Source organism: Salminus brasiliensis, chromosome 20 (assembly GCF_030463535.1).
Source record: "Salminus brasiliensis chromosome 20, fSalBra1.hap2, whole genome shotgun sequence".
NCBI lineage: Eukaryota > Metazoa > Chordata > Actinopteri > Characiformes > Bryconidae > Salminus > Salminus brasiliensis.
In genome coordinates this window covers 26,077,068-26,100,575 of record NC_132897.1, presented here as the reverse complement: position 1 = coordinate 26,100,575, position 23,508 = coordinate 26,077,068, and the positions used below count along the sequence as shown (strand labels likewise).

General features: G+C 42.1%; 1 pseudogene; it reads right to left on the bottom strand.

Moving 5' to 3' along the window:
• Window positions 1–23,264, bottom strand: part of LOC140542393 (uncharacterized) — a 203,506-nt pseudogene extending 180,242 nt beyond the window's left edge.
• Window positions 23,265–23,508: the final 244 nt, after the last annotated feature.

Genomic DNA, 23,508 nt, shown 5'->3' with positions numbered 1-23,508 from the left:
GCGCTTCTGTGTGTTTGTTTACCTCAAGGAACATGGCGACCGCAGAGGATCGTGCTCTTCGGACGCTCAGCAAGGAGCTTGCTCTGCTGGACCAGAAGATCCAGTGGCTTTTGGAGAAGCAGGCCGAGGAAAATAGTAATTTACCAGTATCACTCTCATATTGCTTATCAGATAAACCCTGCAGTATTGAGACTGTGTCTGTCCCTCATATAGTCCGCAATTGTAGACGTTCAAAAATCAATTTTAACAACCTGATTAGAATCAATGTTAGCGCTTCGTGATTTCCGAGTACTAGCAACTCCCACATTAAGTTTGGGCTGTTAAACATACGTTCTCTAGCATGTAAAGTAGTCATTGTCAATGAAATTATTACTGTAAACCCCCTCAGTTCACTGTGTCTTTGTGAAATGTGGGTTAAACCTAATGAATTATTGCTCTGAATGAATCGACTCCCCCAGGCTTTAACTACTGCAGTTATCCACTAAGGTCAGGTCGTAGCGGCGGCGTAGCCTCAATCTATGATTCAGTTCTAGGCCTAATCCAAAACTCAGGTTATGAAGCTAAATCACTTGAAGTGCTTAGTCTTAAAGTGGGAGGCTTTTCTCCGGCTTCTAGAAAGCAGCACTGTGTTCTGCTTATTACAGTCTATCGTCCTCCTGGACCGTATACAGATTTTCTTAGTGAAATTGCTGACTTCTTTTCAGAAGTAGCTGTCTCTACTGATGAGGCGTTGATTGTTGGAGATTTCAATATTCACTTTAAAAAAAAGACTCAGGACCCCCTTAGAACTGGGTTTAAAATTAATCTTGATGCTTTGGGATTTATTTAAAATGTTATAGGTCCAACTCATAAATATAGGTCCAACCATACACTAGACCTAGTTCTGACCCTGGGTATTGAAACAGAACATTTAGTAAGCACTTCTCAGCCTGACTCCATTTCTGACCATTACCTAATCATGTAGTCTTAAACCAGGATATCCGCCTGCCGCCTCGCTTTATGAGCAAAAACGTACCGTAACAATGTCTACAGCTAGTGTATTTATTAATAACCTTCCAGATTTAACCATCTCCAGCCCATCTCATCATATAGATCTTGAGCATGAAACAGATGATCTGCTGTCTGTGCTCCGCTCTAATCTTGACAATGTTGTGCCAATTAAGATCAAACTAATTATGGAGAAAAAGCTAGCGCCTTGGTATAATGACCATACGCATAGTCTCTACGGCTTGAATGGCATCATAGTCATGCAGAATGCAAAATAGCCTTAATTAAAGTGGATGTCTCTGAAGCTTTGGAGAAGAGGTAACTATAGTTTATTACTGAACATGACACAGAGAAAATAGTAGCTGCAGTCCACACCTATGCTGACAGTGTGTAATTCTTTATCATATTGTCTTCAGAATAGGAGAGTCCAAGACAACGAAAACCTGAACATGAATGAACATGAGATCAGTGACCTCAGGAAGTGATTATTGTTTTGAGTGGTAATGTAGAAGTAAATGTACTTGTAGTATGATTCCTAGTATTTACTCATCTCACATTTGACAGTTTTGATTGGGGAACAGATGATCAGGGAGAAAAGGAAAAGGTGATGACAGCCCAGATGAGGAATATGTTCCTCGTCTTTGTAAACAGTCTGTTAGAATTTGATTCTTACAGCTGCTGCTTCATGACTGGCAGGGGAAGACCCAGACTGAGGTCGCTTCGCCCTGATGACCCCAGAAGGTTTGGCCTGCTTCTACCTGTCCCGGCACCAACCATAGAGGAACTCAGGCAAACCCAGGCTTGATCGTATGCTCCACAGCTATAAACTATCCTTTCTTTTCTACATCACACTGTGCTGAAGAACTAGCCCACAAAACAATGACTACATTTTTGTGTAATAACTTCAGTTATTCTCCACAGTGCAGCGTTCCAGACAGACTAATGAGCAGCAGTTCCCACTGGAGGAAGAGCTGCACATCTCTCAAGTCCCTTTAAAGTCCATTTTACATATTTTTCTGTATTATATTTATTCATATCTGTTGCTATACCTTGTTTTGCATTATTTTGTTGGGAACATAGCTCTTAGTCTATGCCCAGCATGCTCGTGAATGAGGGAAAGATCACACAGAGAGCTGTCCGCCTTGAGTAGAAGAGTTTTATTGCGTTGGTCTGCAGAGAACGGAGACTACATAACATAGAGATGTCGGTGTAGTCTGAAGGACACTTCAGGCTACATTGTTTATATTCACAAGCAGGGCGTCGTCTAGTCCTAACTTGGCTAGTTTCACTTCTGCCTCCTGTGTTTTGCGTGTTCTGATTGATGCCTTTATCGGCTGCATTTTATGTCTGCTTTTTATATTTTCACAAACACTTTCTGCTAATCTAATTACTTTGAACTACATGTACGCCCTGTGCTGTGGTTCCTCTTTTCGTGAGCAAGTTTCAACTGCCATGTGCTGATCCAGTTACACCCAACATGTACATTTTGTTATCTTCCTTATATTTCTTAGAATATACGCTGTTCTGCTTGTCTGGTTTCAGGGTTATATTGAGCAAGCAAGTTCCCTCTAGTCTCATGATTCAAACCCATAACTATAATTATAATCTCACAATTTTTATAATAAGGTTGTTGCACTGATTGGATTTTGTATACTGATCTCACCATTCCTGGTTTTATTAATAATATACTATAAAATTTTCACTTTTCAATACTGTAAATCATGTTCATCATAACCATTTTAAACAATGTGATTACCATTTTGTTACGTACTTACCCTTATAAACCCTTGTTACTCTGTAAATAGATAATGTATAGAACTGTTTAATAAAGTTGTTCATTTTCATTTTGTCTTTTTCATCAACTCATAAGTCATACTTTGTTACAACAGCATTGTTGTTAAAATAAAGTCTAATTATTAATGAACAAACAACAATGTTAGAAGTGTAAATCAGGGTAAAGACAGTCTGAAATAAACTGATGTGTAACAGTAACTACATGAAATGGAGGGAGCTGGTGATGAATGAAAGCTGAAGAGCTGGAAGCCCTGATGATTTTCCTGCGTCCAGAAGGTTTGTGTGGTGAAGCTCCAGTGAGGGTCCTTCATAACTGAGGTCTACAGCAGCTACTACTCGGAGAAAAGTGTGTATATTATCTGTTAAACTGAGCAGTATGTTGTCAGGATGTGTAAATTAGTAACTCCAGCTCCAGAGTGTATTTTAGGAGCAGTGGGCTTTTGTGTTCAGGAGAACGAGCTTGGCTCTGCATAAAGCCGGCAGCGCTGCATCCAGCTCGCTAACAGTTGACAGAGTTATATAAAATCCTCATGAGCTGGTTTATAATGAACAGACAATAAAAACAGATCAAGCGAGTATATTTACTGATCATCTTACAGAATATGACTCGTCGTCGCTTGTCATTGTAAAAGTTATTGAACTCGTCTCGCGCTCGTTCCTGCAGGTTCAGTGTCCTCAACCTGGCAACCCGCTCGAGCTGCGGGTCTGGGGTTGAGGGGGCGGGGCAGACCCCTCTCTCCAGTGTTTGGAAATTGGATTGCGGTAGACATTTTAAACGATTGGTGTCATTTAGTCCTTATTGTTCCTTTTAATGTTTTATTAGAGGACATTTCACGTCGTCTCCAGTTAAAACACTCGAATACGGAGGTTTGTCAAGGACTTTTATCTCTTTTATCGGTTTGGAAACGACACCTGATGTTCAAATATTTCTCTTAAAATGAAAGTCAACCAAATTCATTAATTTTATACATTTATATTTTATTTAAGTACACATTTCAGACGCGCGTTGGCACGTGATTTGTTTCAGTGACGTAACGAAGCTTCGCTTCCAGCGATCACGTGATTTCCGGTATTTTGAGCGAGACTCTGAACCGCTGTTCGAGACGTGAGTCGACTCAGAGCGTCGAGCGACCGACTCTCCTTTATAGTCTTTACTCTCAGCTCTGTCTCACTGATCTTAGGGAGCAGAGAGCTCGAGGATTACAGCAGCTGGCTGTGTTACTGTACAGTCCTCTGTCTCGCTGACCGTCTGTGTTTCTGTCTGTTTACTGTGGAGGAACATGGAGACCGTGGAGGAACGAGCTCTCCAGACGCTCAGCTTGGAGCTCGTCCAGCTGGACCGGCAGTCCGAGTTCCACCGACGGAAGACGAGGCCAGAGGCAGCCCGCGACGTCTCCAACGCGGCGGTCTCAGTTCCAGCGCTACCGGAGCGGAAGACCCCGAGGATCGTCACATCCACTCCCGCACCGGAGAGGGTCTGGGGGCGTCGGCGTGGTCGAAAAAGTCGAGGGCTCCTCCACCACCACCAGCTCTTCGACTTCTCCTTCACCTGCTCCGGCTCCGAGTACAGCTCCTCAGGGCGGTGCTCTCATTGCTGGAGACTCTACTGTAAAACTCCTCAGAGTATCGGAGCCCAAAGAGCAGCGCCACGGTCTCCTGTTCTCCAGGTGTTCGTGTTCTGGACGTCGGCAGGCGGCTTCCCTCAGCGGCAGCGTCGCGGCTTCTGGCCCTTCCCAGTCCCACCAGTCAGGTTAGTTTAAGAGGATTTCCTCGATTTTATCAGCATTAATTCTGTGTTTTCTCTGCTTGTATTAAAAGTAATATATCAGTGTTTCAGACAAACCCTGCAGTATGGAGACTGTGTCTGTGTCCCCGCATGATTTATAATCGTAACGTCAGAAAATCGTCTTTATCAACTTTATTAGAATTGATCCAGATTCATTCAGCTTTCCGAGTACAAGCAGCTCCTGTATTGAATCTGGGCTGTTAAATATACGATCTCTAGCCCCTAAAGAAGTCACGGTCAGTGAAGTTCTGACTGATCAGCTCCTTAGTTCACGATGTCTCTGTGAAACTTGATCAAAACCTAGTGAATACAGAGCTCTGAATCAAGGCCTAGGAGTGGGTTTCACATTGGTGGGGGACATAGAATCAGCCCCTCTGGAAGTTTGTGGAGGCTTTTAGCGTTCATGATGGACTTCTGACCTCAATGTCATGTTATATAGAGCCTTTATGTACAGATACTGTAGCAACACACTCGTAAAGGAGCCAGTCTGTTCCTGAGACAATAAATACACACCTGTGATCATGATAACCAACAGCATCACAGCTAGCTTACTGTACTTCATGATGAACATCTAACCCTGTGTTCAGGGGTTTGTTGTAGACCCAGTGATCATCTAGCTTATGTGTAAAGTTATTTTCATCTGGATAATCAGGTAACATGTTGTTACAGGTTCTTCCAGACTGTTTGAGAGCATACAGTGACTTATTCAGTGACTTATTTCAGCATACAGCTGACCTTTTCATCTGTATTTTCCTCTGGTTGCTCCATATACATCTCACAATTAATTAAAGCATTGAAGTAGGATGTTGTAGCGTCAACCTGGTGGAGTTGAAGGTCATCTGCATCAACCCAAAACTGTGATTTTGTTGAACACCTCTTTGAAGCTCTGTGGTACATTACAGACCCTGTAACAGTGGTCAGTATTGGTCAGTATCTGGTCTTTAATATCTGACACACGGTCAGCTGAATACTGAGTCCTGTCTCTCTTTGAATAGTGTGTCTGTCTTTAGCATCAGTTTGAGACTCTTGAACCTCTTCAGGAATCTGATCACCACAGTTAGCTGTTTTCAAGGGGCTACACATCTCTCTCCATGAAAATAATCATCTGCTATTGACTGGTCAGTCTGGGTTTGGTGTTCAGTAACACACTCTGTAAGAAATTTCACCAGTCTGTGTTTATGGACTTTCTCTGTGTCTGGATAGTAGACTAGGTATGATGGACTGTTCTTACCCTACAAAGATTCCCTTTAACACTTTGAGTCTAGGTTAGGCTTTCTCCCTGTCAGCATGTTGTATGGAGGTGGTTTCAAACTGCTGTTTAAGCTCCTGTTGTGAAGAGTTCTTTAGGTAAATTGCTGTGTAAAATGGTTAGTGTGTAGCCCATCAGTTGATTCGAGCCTCACTTGCTCACTTGTTTACATCCCAAACACAAAGCTCTTAACTAACTCCAGCTTCAGCTTAGTTGCAGGTATTGTCATAACATCTGCCACCATATCTGCTGTGGGACAGGGTTCAGTTATTTAACACTCATGGAGTGCTGATCTAATGAAGTGGTGTCTAATGTGGACGTGTCTTCATCTTTGTCACCATACAGGGTTCATGGAAAGAGCAATTGCGTCTTGGTTGTCTTCAGGTATTATCAGAGATGTATCTTGGTGATCACTGTTCACGGCATTTAGTAGCTGTGAGGTACAAGCTTTCCTAAGTTGGAACAGCGAGTGCCATATATTCTCCTTCACATGTAGACCGAGCAGAGAGTTAGAGGACCGTCTTTAGTGCTGGAGTCTGTTGTGCTTCGCCTGTCTTCTGTATTTGAAGCCAAATCTGCATCACTGTGTGCCTCAAGCTTCAGTTCCTCTCCTCTCTTCTGGTAACACAGTCCATGATCAGTTGAAGGCTATAAGTACCTCCTTTCATGCTTGACTGCAGTCCAGTGTTGTTCTTGTCTGAGCCAAATGAACAGCGACAATTTACTGACGGTCCAACTTGGATCAGGTCTTGTACACGTTGTAACGGTTATGGCTTTGTAAGTCGTCTTGAAATCAAAAATAAAAAAATTCAGAGAGAACCATCCACTAAGTGTTATTTTGTTTACTGCACCAAAAACCCACTGAAAACACAACAAAACATACAAACATCCACCAGTTATTTTAATGGTTCTTTCATACTTTGTCTATTGGAATAATCCAAAAACAGGAGTTAGATAGCTCTCACTGAGGTGTTTATACTTCAGATGTCCTAATGACCTAATACCCCCCCCCCCCTTTTGTCTCTTCACATAAGTCAGTCTACCTGCTGCTTTGTGAGATCTTGTAGGATCAACAGAATCACTACTTGTTACACTGTGACTTTTGTCCACATGGGGTTGACCTTAGCAGACATACCAAATTGTTCTAGTACTTTTGATGTGTACTTCTTTTGACTCCTCTTTACTGCTCCTTGACTTTGATCCAAATCAGTACCTAGAAAATGGTTCTGATTTCCTAGATCCTTCATCTTGAATGTTGTTGATCTCTTTTTCACCTCCATGAGTAAGTCATTGTCTCTGGCAGCAATGATGAAATCCTCAACCCAGATTATCAGTATCATCCTCCTGTTTTCAGGGTGTGTGTTGTAGACACGATGGTCAGCTGGGTTCTGTGTAAATGGTCATGTTTCAGGTTTCTCCAGATGGTTTGAGAGCATTCAGTGACTTATTCAGTTTACAGAAAACCTTTTCACCTGTATTTGTGTTTCCTTTAAATGTGTGTTCCCTCTGTTTGCTCCATATACATCTCCATCAATCTGTGCATGCTAGTAGGCTGTTGTAACGTCCATCTGGTGGAGCTCAAGGTCATCTGCTTCAACCCAATACTGTGATTTTGTTGAACACCTCTTTGAAGATCTGTGGTATATTACAGACCCTGTAACAGTAGTCAGTATTGGTCAGTATCTGGTCTTTAATATCTGACCCACAGTAAGCTAAATACTGAGGTGCTGTCCTGTCTCTCTTTGAATAGTGTGTACCATGTCTTTAGCATCAGTTTGGGACTCTTGAACTTCTTCAGGAATCTGATCACCACGGTTAGCTGTTTGCAAGGGGGTACACATCTCTCCCCATGGAAATAATCATTCCCTTTCTCATTTTGAGTCTCGCTTCTATCTGTCATGTTTGTAAGTGTTGTTTGCTGATCCAAATACTCTCATCTTTAAAAGGTTTGGCTTTCAGAGTACAAGCAGCTCCCACACTGAATGTGGGCTGTTAAATATATGATCTATAGACTCTAAAGAAGTCACTGGCAAGAGAGCATACAATGATTTATTCAGTTTACAGAAAACCTTTTCACCTCTTGATTTTCCTTCAAATTCCTCTGGTTGCTCCATATGCATTTCACAATCAGTCTGTGCAAGTGGCTGTTGTAATGTCCATCTGGTGGAGCTGAGGGTCATACTGTGCTGTCATCTGCATGAACCCAAAACAGACCCTGTAACAGAAGTCAGTATCTGTGATGATCTGGTCTTTAATATCTGACACAGTCAGCTGAATACTGAGGTGCTTTCCTCTCTCTTTTTAGATGGCGTGCACTATGTCTGTCTCCTTCTATTTAAGCGCCATCCCTGAGCATGAGGTTGAAACGCTTGAACCTCTTCTGGGGTGGGTTAACATGGTTAGCTGTTGGCATTACCTCTTCTGGAGTCTGAACACGGTTAGCTGTTGGCATTGGGGTACGCATCTCTCCCCATGGAAATAATCAGCTGCTATTACTTGGTCAGTGTGGGTTTGGGGTTCTGTAACACACTCTGTAAAAAAATGTCACAAGCCTGTGTTTGAGGACTTTCCCTATGTCTGGATAGTAGACTAGGTATGATGGACTGTTCTTGTCCTACCTAACAAAGATTCCCTTTAACATTTTGAGTCTAACTTCTATCTGTCACGTTTGTAATGGTTGTATACTGATCAAATACTGGCGTCTAATGTCTACATACATCTTTCCATCTTTATCAACATACAGGGTTCATGGAAAGAGCGATTGCTTCTTGGTTGTCTTCCAATATTTTCACAGGTGCATATTGGTGATCACATGTTCATGGCATTTAGTAGCTGTGAGGTACAAGCTTTCCTTAGTGGTTGCAGACAGTGCCATATATTCTCCTTCACATGTAGAGAACAGAGAGTAAGAGGACTGTCTTTAGTTGGACTAAAACCGGAGTCTGTTGTGCTTCGTCTGTCTTCTGTATTTGATGCTGAATCTGCATCACTGTGTGCCTCAAGTGTCAGTTTCTCCCCACCCTCCCTTATACATGCTTGACTGCAGTCCAGTGTTGTTCATTTGGCTCAGACACGTACTGCGACAATTTACTGACGGTCCAACTTGGATCAGATCTTGTACACATTGTAACTGTTGCAGCTTTAAGTCGTCTTTAGATTAAAAAGAAAAGAATCCACCAAGTGTTTGTATTTTTTTTTTCTGTACCACAAACCCAGTAAAAACACAAAACACACAAACATCCACCAGTTTTTTTTTAACCGTTCTTTCATACTTGGTGTCCATTGGAACAATTGAAAACAGTAGCTCTCACCGAGGTGTTTTTTACTTCAGATGTCCTTCTCTCTGAAGACAGTTTATATATCCTGGGTGTTTCCTTATGAAAGGAAAGTCTAAACCAGGGAAGTCCTTGGTTTGAGTTTCTGTGATTCCATTCAGGAATGCTGCCGTTGTCCCACAGAGTCCTCTGTGTAATGTTTATCCCAATAGCCATATGGGGAGCAAGTTAATTGTAAGGAGTAAAACCTACACACAACATGAATATATAAAAAATGGAACCATGTAAAAACTTGCAATGAGTATTAGAACCTTATGTTCCTTAAATAAGGGTCTTCAATACAGTGAGGCCTGAATTTGTCCACATTACTAAGCTTCCTTGCTGCCTAATACCCCCCCACACCTTTGGCTCTTCACATACATCAATCTACCTGCTGCTTTGTGAGATCTTGTAGGATCAACAGAATCACTACTTGTTACACTGTGACTTTTGTCTACATGGGGTTGACCTTAGCAGACATACCAAATTGTTCTAGTACTTTTGATGTGTACTTCTTTTGACTCCTCTTTACTGCTCCTTGACTTTGATCCAAATCAGTACCTAGAAAATAGTTCAGTTTTCCTTCATCTTGAATGTTGTTTGCCTTTTTTTCACCTCCATGAGTAAGTCATTGTTTCTGGCAGCAATGATGAGATCCTCAACCCAGATTATCAGTATCATCCTGCTGTTTTCAGGGTGTTTGTTGAAGACACGATGGTCATCTAGGTTCTGTGTAAAGCCATTTTCATCTTAATAATCATGTTTCAGGTTCTTCCAGATGGTTTGAGAGCATACAGTGACTTATTCAGTTTACAGAAAACCTTTTCACCTGTATTTGTCTTTCCTTTAAATCCCTCTGGTTGCTCCATACACATCTCTCCATCAATCTGTGCATACAAGTAGGATGTTGTAATGTCCACCTGGTGGAGCTCAAGGTCATCTGCATCAACTCAAACTGTGATTTTGTTGAACACCTCTTTGAAGCTCTGTGGTACATTACAGACCCTGTAACAGTAGTCAGTATTGGTCAGTATCTGGTCTTTAATATCTGACACACAGTCAGCTTAAATACTGAGGTGCTTTCCTGTCTCTCTTTGAATAGTGTTTGTTATGTCAATCTTTGTTTAAACGCCATCTTAAGCGTCAGTTTGAAACCCTTTTACCTCTTCTGGAGTCTGAACACGGTTGGCTGTTGGCATGGGGGTACACATCTCTCCCCATGGAAGTCATGTGCTATTGACTGGTCAGTCTGGGTTTGGTGTTCAGTAACACACTCTGTAAGAAATTTCACCAGTCTGTGTTTGAGGACTTTCCCTGTGTCTGGATAGTAGACTAGGTATGATGGACTGTTCTTGTTGTACCCTACAAAGATTCCCTTTCTCATTTTGACTCTAGCTTCTATCTGTCATGTTTGTAAGTGTTGTATACTGATCCAAATACTCTCCTCTTTAAAAGGTTTGGCTTTTTCATAACCATATCTGCTGTGGGACAGTGTTCAGTTATTTAACACTCATGGAGCACTGATCGAATGAAGTGGTGTCTAATGTGGTCGTGTCTTCATCTTTGTCACCATACAGGGTTCATGAAAAGAGTGATTGCTTCTTGATTGTCTTCAGGTATTTTCACAGGTGCATATTGGTGATCACTGTTCATGGCACTTAGTAGCTGTGTGAGGTACAAGCTTTCCTGAATGGTAACAGCGAGTGCCATATATTCTCCTTCACATGTAGACCGAGCAGAGAGTAAGAGGACCATCTTTAGTTGGACTAAAACCGGAGTCTGTTGTGCTTCGCCTGTCTTTTGTATTTGAAGCCAAATCTGCATCACTGTGTGCCTCAAGCTTCAGTTTCTCTCCTCTCTTCTGGTAACACAGTCCATGATTAGTTGGAGCCTTTAAGTACCTCCTTACATGCTTGACTGCAGTCCAGTGTTCTTGTCTGACCCAAATGAACTGTGACAATTTGGTGACTGTCCAACTTGGTTCAGGTCATGTTGTAATGGTTGCGGCTTTGTAAGTTGTCTTCAAACTAATAAGAAAAAAATGCAGAGCGAACCATCCACTAAGTGTTTTTTTGCTTACTGCACCACAAACCCACTGAAAACACAACAAAACATACAAACATCCACCAATTCTTTTAATGGTTCTTTTATACTTTGTCTATTGGAACAACCCAAAAACAGTAGTTGGATAGCTCTAATCAGAGTGTATCTATAACCCTCTTTTGCACACTGGATCTATAGGACCAGCTAGTATTTTGAGCAAGACTCCAAATTGCTGTTTCGATGTGGTCCTGCTTTGAAAGCTTGTGACGTAATTGGGCTCTGAGTCGAGCAACTATCCCTACTTTATAGCCTTAATATTGGCTTTGTCTTATGTATCTTGTAATCCCTGTGCTATCTGCTACCTGTGTTACTGTACAGTACTTTTTCTCACTAACTGACTTTTGCATTTCTGTCTTTGTGTTTACACTCGAGGAACATGGCGACCGCGGAGGAACAGACGCTCTTCATGGAGCTCGTCCTGCTTGAACCGCAGATCTAGTTGCTGTTGTAGAGACAGACCAAACTCCACAGATGGAAGACTAGGCCGGAGGCAGCCTGGGAGAGTCGTCGTGTTCTCATTGTTGGAGATTCCACTGTGAAACACTTACATTTTGGGCCCAAAGAGTAACGCCGCTGTCTCCTGTTTTCTAGGTGCCTGTGTCCTGAACAGGCTTCCATTGGTGCTTCGGCAGTGTGACACCTTCAGCATCATCTTTCTCCACTGTTCTCCACCTGACTCAGCGAGGCCCTGAAGGAGCACTGCCGCACACTTCTGGACACCTTTCCGAAAAAGACAGACTCAAGGATCGAAGAGGCAGCCTGGGGTCCGTCGTTCATTCTTGGTGATTTGGACAGTTGGCAGGTGTGTGTGTGTGTGCGATATTACTTTTTGATACAAGCAGAAAAAATAATATCAGTGTCACTCAATGTTTCATCTAGGTTCTGTGTAAAGCCATTTTCATCTAGATAATAATGCACCCCCTAGGTCCTTCCAGACTGTTTGAGAGCATACAATGACTTAATCATTTTACAGAAAACCTTTTCACCATGTTTGATTTTCGCTTAAATCTCTCTGGTTGCTTCTTACAGATCTCACAATTAATTAAAGCATTCAAGGAGGCTGTTGTAACGTCCATCTGCTGGAGCCGAAGGTCGTACTTTGCTGTCATCTGCGTCAAAGTGTGTATTGGTGTAATGACTGTGTGTTTGTTTGAATGTTAGGGTTTTTGATTGGGTTTGGGGGTTTGTGGTGTAGTAAACCAAATAACTTTTAGTGGATTGTTCTCTTCTCACTCTCTCTTTTACCTGAGGATGAGCTACAAAGCCATGGTCTACATATAGGTCTACATGTAAATAAAGGAGTGATTGCAGACAATTTAACCCCCCTCAAAGTGCTAGTGAGCAGCACACAATTTTGTCCACAAGACCTCTCATGTTGCTTGTTACTCCTAGGCATTTCTTCATTTTCTTTAATATTAGCATTGGCTTGTTTCTTAGCCAGTTTTAATCCTTGTGTTATCTAGTGTGTTACTTTATATTATTTTGCTTTACTAACTTACTAACCCCTGTGTTTACTCAAGGAATACGGTGGCGGTGGAGAGGCCCTGGGAGAGTCAGCGTGACCAGGGAAACCGGTAAAATGTCCTCGGCACTTTGTCTTCAGCGAAGGACAACTACTCAGGGTGGTGTTCTCGTTTTTGGAGACTTCTTCTAAAACACTAATTAATATCTGTCACAAAGGGTAACTCCAAGGTGCCAGTGTCCTGGAGGACCACTACTGCAGGCTCCCAGACAACATATGGAAGAAGACCGCTGCCAGGATCGTCATTTCTAGCCCTATGCCCATCTACTGATGAGAGAGCAAGCCGTTCAGCCAACTCTTCACGCTCCACCACTGGCTGCAGGTTTGACGTCCGGTCCCCTTCTGCAAAGAAAGGCTTCATCTGTGCTCCCTGGGGTTTGTTGATCTCTCCGGGAACATCAAGAAGGTACTATGCCAGGACTGACTTACCTGACTGGTGTGACTGGGTAGGGCCAGTGATTTACATGATTTACTTTATTCCAATCATTAATTCTGTCATTGCTCTGCTTGTGTTAAAAATTGTCTCTAGCTCATATTTCTGACGAACCCTGCAGTATCTAACCTGTGTTGGTCCCACACATTGTAACCAAACATTATCAATGACTTTATTAGGGATAACCACCTTAGTTCACCATGTCTAATGAATACATGGCCCTGAATGAATCCACTCCCCCAGGTTTTAACTATTACAGTTTTCTTTACAGGTCTGGTCGTGGCAGCATATTTATGATAAAAAGCTAAGTCTTTTTATCTATTCCATCTGCAACAGTGTGTGACTGTCTGTATATCTTTATCTCTTTGTCCATCTGTAACTCTGGTTGGTTGTCCATCCATCTGCAACTTTCAGTGTCTGTGTGTCAGTCCAACTTTTAATCTGAGGTAGCTCTCTTTACATATAAGGCATATAATCTCCCTACCGACTCACCATAAAGATCTGATTCATGTAACAGATGATCTAGCCTGCACATCACTCTCTAACCACAGCTTTTTGTGTTAATAAATGGTGCACCAGCTCCAAAGCAGACCTGCTTCAGTTACTGAAAAGGACTTGTTTAGCATAGTTCCATTACAGTTTTTAAAACTGGTTTTGCCTAGGCTCTGTCTGTCTATTCATGTGCAGCTGTCTTTCTGACTGTGTGACGGTTTCTGACTGTTTGGCAGTGTGTATTTCGATCCACAACTCTGGCTGTTCGTCCATCTACAACTCTCTGGCTGTTTATAAATCTGCAATTGGTTCTGTTTAGACTCTGGCTACAACTCTGACTGGCTGTATATCCAACTGCAACAGGTTGACTGGGTGGCTGTCCATTTTAAACTGTGTGTGGTGCTGTTTGCATGTCCATGTGCAACTTTGTGGCTGGCTGGCTGGCTTTCTTTCCATATGTGATTCTGTGGCTGGACTGGCTGTCTGTGTGCAGCTCTGGCTGGCTCGCTGGCTGCTTACCGTTCTGCATCTCTGTCTGTCTCCATCTAAAACTCTGCAATTCATCCTGCTAAGGCTCTGGCAGCAACTCCGGCTGTGTCTATCCATATGAAACTGTCTGACTATCTGCATCTCTGGCTGGTTGTATCCATCTGCAACTGTGTGGCAATTCAGTGGCTAACTTTCTTTCAATGTGCAGTTCTGGTTGGCTGGCTGTTTTTCCGACTATGCATCTGCAACTCTGTTTGACTGTATGTATGTCCCTCTTCTCAGTCCGCAACTGTCTGTCTATAAATCTGTAGCTCTGTATTTGTTCTTCAGTCCATCTGCAACTTGTTCTGTTTTATCTGTCTACAAGACGATAGCTTGCTGTCTGTCCATCTGCAGCTCTGGCTGGCTGTCTCTGTGTTGTGGTAGTGTGGCTTTACCAGAAGTACACAGCTGAATACATCCAGTGATGTTTATTGAATTCGTGCAAAAAAGTCAATGGAAAGTATAGACAAAGTCAAAACGGAACATGAAAGAGACAAGTCGCACACTCTTTACATAAGGCGCTCGTTCTTTGCTTAGCCTGGAGTGAACCAAGTGCTTGCTATAGGGGTGGTCATCACATCCTAAAATGACAATACGACATTATTTACATGTCTTGTTTACATGGCCTTGTTGATGTAAACTGGTAAGCTAAGCTAGATGTAATTAATTGCTTTATCCTAATGCTATTGGTGTGTTTCTCCCCCCCCCCCCTTATAGGTTAACTGTGGCTCCTAGAAGACCCACTCACCAGCGCCCTCATTCCCTTAGGATCCGCAACTCTGGCAGGCTGGTTGGCTGTCACTCCATCTGCAACTGTATGGCTGTCTGCATGTCCATGTGCAACGCTTGCTGCCTGGCTATTCATGTGTATCTCTGGTTGGCTGCCTGTTCTTTAGCATCTCTAGCTGTCTCTCCATTTAAAACTCTGGTTGCCTTTTCATTTACACCTGTGTGGCTGTCTGCTTGGCCATTTGTTTGCAATTCAGTGTCTGTCTGTCAATGTGCAACTCTGGCAGTCTTTCTGACTATGCATTTGCAACCATGTTTGACTGTATGTTCCTTTGTCCATCTACACTTCTCGCTGGCTGTCTATAAAGCTGCAGTTCATTCTGTTTAGATTCTGGCAGCTACTCTGACTGGCTGTCTATGCATGTGAAACTCCCTATCCGTCTGCAAATGTATGATAATCCCTCTGCAACTTTGTTTGGCTGGCTGTCAGGTGCAGTGATGGCTTTCTTTCTGACTATGTGTCTGCGTCTCTGTTGTTGTGTGCTGCTTTGACTGTTTATCCATGTGCAACTCTGGCTGGCTGTCTTTCTGACTGTGCGTCTGTAACTATATTTGGCTGTGTGAATGTCCATCAACACTCTTTGGCTTGTCTGTCCATCAGCACTCTTTGGCTGTCTATGAATCTGCAATTTTGTTGCGTTCTGTTTAAACTCTGATGGCTGGCTGTCTATCCATGTGCAGTTCAATGGATGGCTGTCTTTCTGACTGTGTGACTGTTTCTGACTGTTTGGCAGTGTGTATTTCGCTCCGCAACTCTGGCTGTTTGTCCATCTACAACTGGTTGACTGGGTGGCTGTCCATTTTAAACTGTGTCTGTCTGCAACTGTGTGTGGCGCCGTTTGCATGTCCATGTGCAACTTTGTGGCTGGCTGGCTTTCTTTCCATGTGTGATTCTGTGGCTGGACTGGCTGTCCTTGTGCAACTCTGGCTGGCTCGCTGGCTGCTTACCGTTCTGCATCTCTGTCTGTCTCCATCTAAAACTCTGCAATTCATCCTGCTAAGGCTCTGGCAGCAACTCTGGCTGTGTTTATCCATATGAAACGCTGTATCCATGTGAAACTGTCTGACTATCTGCATCTCTGGCTGGTTGTGTCTATCTGCAACTGTGTGGCAATTTAGTGGCTAATTTTCTTTCAATGTGCAGTTCTGGCTGGCTGGCTGGCTGTTTTTCCGACTATGCATCTGCAACTCTGTTTGACTGTATGTATGTCCCTTGGCTTTCGGTCCTTCTGCATCTCTGTCTGTCTGTCTGTCTGTCTGTCTGTCAATCTATACCTCTCTGGTTATAAATCTGCAGTTCATTCTGTTTAGACTCTGGTTCCAACTCTGACTGTCTGCAACTGTGTTTGTCTTTAAATCTGCAGCTCTGTGGTTGTTTTTCTGTTCATCTGCTTGAAATTGTGACCACATGTGTCTATTCTCTCGTCCCTGCACTGGATTCCAGTTAAATTCCATGTTGATTATAAAATACTTCTTCTGAAATGAGTCTCTTGATTGTTTGTCCCCACAGCATCTTGGAGAACTTCTTAAAACCTACAACCAGTAACGTACATTTCTTTTGCAGGATTCTGGACTACTATCAGTTTCCCACTTCAGAAGAAGCAACTCTGGGGGTATTCTAATCATGCTGCTGTAGCCTGTTTTCATACTAACACTGTTCTGTCCTGATCTGATTACAGGTTCTGATTATTATTGTCTTTCTAATCTACGTTTACAGGTCGTACACCAGTCTACTCATACTCCTAAATCCCTTTCTTAATTTTCTTCTTGAAAATGGCCCAGAACATTGTGCACCCTTGACCTCCTTTCAGGCCCCCAGGAATCTGGTTCCTATCCTTTTTCACACACAAGGACAATGCACCACCTAATGTTTAGTTAGTCAATCATACCGATGTCTCTTGTGAGTTTCTGTGTTCAAAACAAAGTGTTTCATCCAAACTGGCTGAGCTGTTCTCGCGTTTGAGACTCTTACCAACACTACTTTAGGAAATGACCGCATGTGGTTGTCCTATGTAGCTTTTACAGCCACAGTGCTTCAGGACTGAAATAAGGGGGTGAGGACACCAGTCTTACGGGATGATAGAAATCCATGTTTGGTAAATGGAAAATGTTTATGGACTCAGCTGATCATATGGATTGCAGTGCTTGTGCTCGAGACTGCTGTATTATCCTGTTCATTCAAGTCCTTTTTCTCGGAGTGGTAGATATGTCTGTTTCTTTGCAAATGTATTTTGGCCACAATTCTGTCTCTACTGTTATGACCTTGATCAATTCTACCCGTGTCATTTGTACAGTAAGTCCTGTGGCAAAAGAGGCCTGAGTTTAGGGAAGGACATTTTTATTGTATCCAATCCTTTGAGTATGTTTATGTAGTTAGGACTTTCCCTGTGAATCAAGGCCTTGTTTTATCTAAGATGTGCTTGAAACCTTTACTGTTTTTTTTATTATTATTTTTTTTTTGTTGTTGATGTTTTAAGCTTGCCGTGATCTGACTCCCACCCTACCCATTGGATCTCCTAACCCCTTGTTTTCCCCCCTCCTTTCTTCTCTCTCTCTCTCTCTCTCTCTCTCTCTCTCTCTCTCTCTCTCTCTCTCTCTCTCTACCTCTCTACCTCTACCATGTATTGAGATGCCCAGTTCCAGCTATTCCATCCTTGTACCACCAGACCTGGCTCTCGACTATCCTACAGCCCACTGTCCTGATCTAGAGCCTCGTGTTGATTCATCCTCACCTCACTGCATGACCATGTATACCTGCCTGGACTTCAACATTTCACTCACGTTTTCATCTTTTATGGCTTGACGGCGCATTTCCATACTCTTTTAATTCAGTATTGATTTATTGTTTTTATTCCTGGGTTTTATTCTAGGTATTTATACCCAGATCTCTGTTTAATGCTTTGTGATGACATTTGTTGTTTTATAAATAAACTTGAATTGATTTTATAAGGCTTTTCCCCTTTTATCTGTTTTGTTTTTTGCCAATGTTTCAATACCACTCCCTTTTCCTATCATTTATTACTTGTTGACACTTTGAACATATAGTCGAGTGATGACGCCAACTGCTCGTACTTTCCTGCTTTAGAGAAACTAGGGCTGTCAGCTTGTATATCATATATACTCTTCTATATTCTGAAAGCAGTGTGTGCAGTCTTTAATCCCTTATTTTTTACTAATAATAATAATCATAATACATGTAACATTTGCTGTTACTTTACTTTGTGTGTTATTATAGTGGTCTAGTGGTTATAGATTTAGTCTCTATGTATACCAGGCTATGTAGAAGTCAAAACAGTAAAAGTCAATACAAAAAACAACTGAACTGTTCACTAATGCTGATTAGAGGTTTCTGATTGAATACTCACGACAGGAAGAGCTTACTCGGGCCAAAGGCCAGTATATTAATTATGAATTACTTCAGGTGACCATATATATGTAAATTCAGTATGCGAGTAAAAGGGGAACACACATTTACTTTCACTGTTATGGTAAATTTATCTTTACCCCTTATCTCGTGTACATTACGTCCTCTCTGTAATCTTCTCATCCTGAACTGAATTTAGAGCATCTATCGACCGATACTTGGAAAATACTTGAACATGGACTCCCAGGTGGTAGGTGGGATGAGAAGAATCTTAAATAAAAAAATATGTGAAAAAACTGGATGTAGTTCAGTTCATGACCATCATGAAAAGGGAGAGTGACGGTCTGTAAACAGAAGAATTGATAAATCTGTAGAATCCTCACTTGAACTGAATGTTTAAATGCACTGGAACTAAAGAAACAAACTGTAGCTGGTCTCTGTGGCCTAGACCTTGCAAAGGCTTGTGGGAGGGTGCGGGGAGATTGCCTCTCCAAGGCCAAGTGAGGTGAGGGTCCCGGAGAGCAGGAGATAAGAACTAATAAACTGCTGTTATATTTAATATATGCCAGAGTTAATCGTTTAGACGCTACAGTCTATTAGACGTCTAAATTAAACAGCCCATAATGTTGCATATTAATGGTTTTCAAATGCTGCCATGGAGTTTCAGTTCATAGTTTCTAAAATGAATCTGGGTCTGGGTTCATGTTGGGAAATAAGGACTGTTTACACTCATTATGGAACTTAAAGGTGAAGGTCACTTTAGGTCAGTCTGAAACCACGTTAAGGTCATTTTTTCCAGGCCTCCTCAGACTGTGGTTATTAGCACAACAAAACGGAGACAGTTCACGGTAAAGAGACATAAGTAGACAATTCAGTCCAGTTTCACAGAGATTACACTGATTCAGGATGAAAAGCGACACAGTAGCGCCACCTACAGGTCAGATATCATATCTGCAGCAGCAGCTCCAGTCATAGACTGAGAAGAAGAAGCCAACGATCATTTCCTCACTTATTAACGAGGCTAATCGTCTCATCTTAAGGCATTTTAGCACATTAAATATGTAAATATTACCATTGTTATTATTGTTAATAAATAATGACAACCACAATAATAATTTCCTTTATGTATTACAGATGTGATGTTTTCATGATACAGTTGTTTTCAATAATAATAATAATAATAATAATAATAATAAATAATAATAATGATAATAAATAATTTATTAGTTACTGTCATACCTGGTCAGACGTGGCAGTGAACACAAGGAAACACTTGCAGGGATGGACGATGCAGGACTTTAATGTAACCTGGGCAAAAGTAAACAGACAACAAAGCAAAGCACAACCGGGGGAACAGCAATCTAATGCACAGAACCAGAAACAAAATCAAAACCTCACAACTCAAACTGGACACAGTAACACAGCTGGGACTGGGAGGAAGCTGAGCAGTATTCAGGAAAATGAGAAACATATCAAACAAAAGCAGAACACTAGACGGAGCTCGGGCCAGGAGAAAGAACACAAGCGAGGTGTTGAAAAAAACAATGAACAGAAACCTGGAAGCAGAAAAACCAACAAACCAAAATAATGAAGGAAAAACAGAGAAGAAAGACTTCAGTGAAACAGGGAGGCATCAGGGCTTAGATCAGCAGAGCAGACAGAGCAACAAGGATAACAGACATAAGACCAAACAGGCAACGACAGGATCAGTCTGCTTCCTCTTTGAGCAGAGCGTAGAGCGCAGTGCTACAGAGGCTGTAACAGAGCTGATTCACGACAACGAGAGAAAACAAAGCGACGGCTTAAGAAGCTCCAGTCCCAGCTGACCTTGATCCGCTTAATGAGGGAAGCCGGCTGCTGAGCGCGTGCCGAGGGCCTGACAGTTACAGGTATTACACTGTATTTACACAATTCATTTATATCATTTATTTTACTATTAATAATAACGGTTATGTTTACAGTTTTAAATATTTGAATATATTTATATTGCCATTATTGTTAATTATAAATGAACAACAACAGTAATAATAATCATGTCCTTTATTCATTACTTGAAACTGAACTGATTTTGACTGTTGATGAACTTAGACAATCACAGCAATCACTTGCAGACATGCCCCTAGTTCTCCAGGTAGCCAACAGGAGGGCCAGCTGATTTGTATTTGTGTGGCCTTTCCTTAATGTTTTACACCGAGCATCAACAACATAGCAGCACATGCAAAGCCCAGAAGGAAAACCACAGCCGGCCTCCTCCACACTGTCCCTCCTGTCTGAATGTGTGAGCAGTGACGCTGCCCCAGTTACTCACATCTGTCACTAGAAAGTGTTTCAGCAGGTGCTTGAAGAAGCTTTCCTCACCTCTTCTGGAATTGAGACAGTCAGAGATTTAATAAAGAAAACACATCCAGTTCAGCAGACGGAAACACGTTGTTACTAGGAGAGGGTCAACAGAGGATGGTCAGACTGGTTGGAGCTGACAGAAAGGCTACAGTGACTCAGAGAATCACTCTGTACAGCTGTGGAGAGCAGAACAGCATCTGCTCCTCTGAGCTTAGTGGCTGAATGTGTATGAAGACCTCCTGACTTTTCTGGTCAGAGTACGTCATCACCACTATCTAGTTTACATTAATGTAGTCCTCATCAGAGAACTCTGAGATGGATGATGAAGACTATTATGAGAACTCAGAGGATTCAATCTCCTCATGGGCAGTCGTGTGTGTGTGTTTGGCATCTACAGGATGATCATATCAGAACACACAAATGAAAAACTGGTTTACGACACAATTTTAGCCACAAAATGTCAATGTTATGTGAACTACAAAGTGGGCAGGAACCTGAAAGATGGGAAAATAAGTCAATTTCCAATATTATAACCAGTACTGACTGAAATGACTATGATGTTCTACACAGTTTACATAAACATTCACCTGCTGCTGATTTTCCAACGCTGGTTTTTCCACATCAGCATCTACATTGATGTAGTCATCATCAGAGTCACCGAATCTTCTTTCTCTGGAAGAACTGTTTCTCCACTTTCATCATTATCATCTTCATCCTCCATCTTCTTCCTCAAACAGGTGATCCTGATCCTGTGTTTTCCCCCTACAGAATAACTGAGTCACAATACAGTTAAAACTTAACTCTGCCACATCTCTCAGTCCTAGCTTCACTTTTCAGAGGAGGGTCTGGTCTTCTCCCACAAAGCAAAAGCCACCAGAATTCCACCCTTCTCTAATTCCAGAGTTCTTTAATTCTCTTACACCTGGTTCAATACAACCCCAACTCCTCCCAGTACAACCCAAACTCCTCCCAGGGCAACCAGAATTCCTTCCAGTACAACCAGAACTCTTCCCAGTACAACTAAAAGTCTTGCGAGTACAAACAAAATCACCACCAGTACAAGCGTAACTCCTCCCAGTACCACCTTAACTCCTCTCAGTACATCCAAAGTCCCTCCCAGTAGAACCAAATCCCCTCCCTTTACTGGGAAATAAGTGAATTAGCAGATTCCATCCCACTAAGCAATCAGATTCCAGTCTGACGAACCAGAGAGGCATTAGACTACTAAGTGTAACAGGATGCACCAGATTAGAGTCCTCTCTTTGTTGAAGAGCGATTTCTGCTTTTTCATAATCATCCTCCTCCTCCCCCTCAGTCTCCTCATTTCCCGCCGGGGCTCTGGCACCTGAAGAATTGTGTGGATAGATAAATTAATAAATAAATAAATACATCTTTTTAGTGGTTAACCATCTTTTACAGCAGCACATTTCTCTACACTTTAAACAAGGGGGTTCTTAAAGGCCTCTTTATAAAACCATGACACATCAAAGAACTACTGAATTTTACATGGTTCCTTGCCTGGTTAAATAATTTTTTTTTTAATATCAGTACATTTTTACCAAAAGGCATTCTACACAGTACCTAGGTACACTATGTAACTAGGTACAAAAGTATTGGGACACCTGCTCATGCTCATTGTTTCTTCTCAATATAGAGATCCACAACAACTCAACAAAGTAGTCTGCAAGAAGAATGTTTCTTTTTGGGATTTCTTATAGATTTTATAAAATGTCTTCAAAATATAATGGATGATGCTTCATCCATTAGTTTTGGGATGAGTTGGGGAGTTTGGGATGAGGTGGGGTGGAAATCCTCACATCCATGTTCGTTCTGCAGAGAAGAAAATAAGATACTTTTTAATACCCTTGATTTCAGAAGAAATGAATGAGCAGGTGTCCACAAACATTTGGACATGTGTATCTACTCTCTGTTTACCTTCTGTGAGTTTCAGTGTACCTCAGTAAACTGTCCTCTGAACAGAAAGTACTCACAGTGTCTACGATACGTCTTCTCAGCTTTCTGCAGTTTTTGCTTATTTCTCCCTTTGAGGAAAACAATGATCGGCACTGATACGAGTAACAGTCCTGCTGCTGCTGCTGAAAAACTGATGATGGGAACCAAAACTGTCAGAACATTTACACTTCAGGAGAACTAGTCCAGAAAAACGATGAGCTCATCTTATTACTGTAACTTTCACAGTGACAGCCAAGAGTTCCGTGTTGGAGAATCTAAAAGAGTGTGAAGACACAGTTACTTCCTAAACACAACTGTAGTTTCCCTGGTGGACATAATCAGCCTCAGGGAAGGAGAAGGTGGTTGAGTGGTTAACAGCTGACTGAGTTTTGGTGATGCTGGATTCACCACTGAACTCCAGGTGGAAGGAGCCTCCTGGATACTGCGGTTGAACGGAGCAGATGATGGAGCTGTAGCTCCTGGTCACTTCAGGCCCTTCAAGCCACCAGTGAAACACTGGTGAAGCACTGAAGGAGATGTTGGGCTGCAGCAAATTCACTGGAAAAGAAGAGGAACTGGTATCAGTAGCTGTAAACTGGTACAACATTCACACAGGCCACATTGTGATTGCAGCAGCTCACCCACAGTGGCTGTTCACACATACAGCAGTTCTCTGTGGGGAAGGCAGCTACTGTTTGTGAGCTGATGACAGCCAGACAGATACCAATCAGTTAAGTTGCTCTACTAAAAATAGATAATGGACTGAATTCAGCATCTTTAAGGTGCACCTATTTCTGACACAGATGTGCAAACAGCACGCAGCTTGTCTAGTGCTTGTAGAAAAGTACTGC